Source organism: Lissotriton helveticus, chromosome 3_1, assembly GCF_964261635.1.
Source record: "Lissotriton helveticus chromosome 3_1, aLisHel1.1, whole genome shotgun sequence".
Taxonomy (NCBI): Eukaryota; Metazoa; Chordata; class Amphibia; order Caudata; family Salamandridae; genus Lissotriton; species Lissotriton helveticus.
Genome location: NC_136061.1, coordinates 1,555,537,364 through 1,555,539,783, shown reverse-complemented (window position 1 = coordinate 1,555,539,783; position 2,420 = coordinate 1,555,537,364).

The following is a 2,420-nucleotide window of genomic DNA, read 5'->3' as shown; positions in this document are numbered from 1 at the left end:
GGCGGGTGGGGTCGTGGACCCTTTGTCCGGAGGCTCTGCGCCTCTGGCAATGGCTGGAACATCAGGGCGTGACCCTGGTGGTTCAGCACCTGGCAGGTTCCCTGAACGCCAGGGCGGACGAACTCAGCCGCTGGTGCATGATGGATCACGAATGGCATCTGAACTTGGACGTGGCGCAAGGCCTCTTTCAGCAGTGGGGAAGCCTTGGTTAGAACTATTCGCCACCGAAGAGAACGCGCAATGTCCTCAGTTCTCTGCATTGGAATTTCCAAGGCGGCACTCGCTCGGAGATGCTTCTTGTCGGGAGTGGAGCTGCGCCTTTCCACCTATACCACTTATGCCCAGATTGCTGAAGAAGATCCGGCTCGACCGGGCCCCAGTCATCCTTGTGGCTCCGGACTGGGCACGAAGATACTGGTATCCCGAGCTACTTAGCATGTCAGTCAATCCTCTGATTAATCTACCTCTTCAGGAGGATCTTCTGTCGCAGCAGCAGGGGACGGTCCTCCACCCGAACCTGTCCAATCTCCACCTACATGCGTGGAGATTGAGCGGCGACAGTTGAGGCCATTTGACTTGCCTCCTGAAGTCTGTGATGTGATTCTGGCAGCCAGGCGTTACTCCACAAAATCGGTATACGCCTGCAGGTCGAACAAATTTGTGACATGGTGCACAGCAAAGGCTGTGTTTCCTCTCTCTGCCCCACTTTCGGAGGTTCTCCTCCTCTTTCTTTGGCCCAACAAGGCTCTGCTCTGGGCACTGTCAAAGGCTACCTCTCTGCCATTTCAGCCTTCTTGAGGCTTCCTGATCCGCCTTTTCTTTTCAAGTCTCCGGTTGTGAGTGATGCCTTTAAGAAATATATTTTTGCAGCGTGAATCTTTCTGGATTCACTATGCTGTGCATATTCCGCAATCTGGTGGTTGGGTCCGGAATCGTAGTCTTTTTCTTTTTCTCTTTTTTTTTTTTTTTTTGTCGTAGCCCAGGTGGGCGTTGACGTCCCACCATTTGGTGTACCTTCGGTGACGTCGGCATGCTTCCGCCGTTGGGGTCTGGATCGTCGCGTGAAGCTCCAGAAGTTTTGGAGGAGGAAATAAGAAAATACAGCAAAAATTCACAGGTGAAGACCTGAGAACATCGACAGAAGAGGACCTTTAGAGAGGAGACGACGAAGAAAGGAGAACTTTGAAATCTTTGACGTCCTTGAAGGAATGCGCACACAGGGGCCCCCCTGAGCGCAGGGATGTACAAGACGCCGTTTAAATTCTGCAAGAACTGCCACCACAAGTTCGCACAGAAGGACCAGCACCCAGTCTGCAACCTCTGCCTGCTAATCGACCACGAGAGCAGAGACTGCAACGCCTGCTCCGTCTTCAAGCCGAAGACACTCCGAATTCGAGAAGGACAGAGGACGGCTCACCACACGATGCAGGGCAAGGGCCAAGCCCCGACGCTTTATGAACTTGGCCTCTCCACCGACGATGACAACATCGCCGAAAGACCAGATGACTTCGCGGTCGCTGAGACCGATAAGAATACGCCTGATAAGGTAGGAGAGTCTACGACCCCGAAAACTCCCACAGGGCCTCGAAAACCTGAGGCAGACTCTCGAAAGTCAGAGCACAGAGCCTCGAAAGGAGCACCGGCGCCGAGCAAATCGACGACCAAAGCTGCATCCTCCGAAAAAGAGCCCAGCGGATCCTCCGAGAAGGACTCCCGGAGGCAGAAGACCAGCGAAAAGCAAAGGTCATCGAAGCAAGCCCCTGAAAAAGGGCCTTCGACGTCGAAAGAAAAAGAGCCGAAGAAAGCTTCGATGTCGACGACGCCGCCTAAAAGAGCGGCCAAAACGCTCGACGACGAACAGGCCGCAGAAATGCAGAGAAAGAAGAGAAGGCTCGAGGCCGAAATGGAGAACATCCTTCAGAGAAAGAAGGACTTCGACGAAAAAATGAAAAGTTACAAGATCCCCCCCCCGAAGCCGGCACCGACCGTCGCTGAGGTACAGGAGCTCGAGGAGTTCGACGTCGAAGAGCTGCCGAAAACTCCGGAACCTTCGGAGCACGAAGAGGAGGAGGACCTCTACTACACAGAGGGGGATTACGGGGAACACCAGTCAAGCTACGGTTCAGGTTCCACAACGGCCCAAGACCAGGAATGGCAGGACATCGAGGCCGAAAACCCAGAGGAGGCGGTGGAAACATACCCCTCGAGGCCTTCGCCACTGGATGACATTGGGGCATACAATGAGGTGGTAAGAAAGGCGGCAACAGCTTATGGGATTAAGCTGGAAGAGGAGAAGCCAAAAGCAGACTTCCTGCTCGAGACCTTTCTCCCCATACAGACAAGGAGCCAGTTCCTGCCCATGCTCAAGAGTATCACAGACCAGGGAAAGGAGGCCTTCAAGGACCCGGCTACATGCAGAT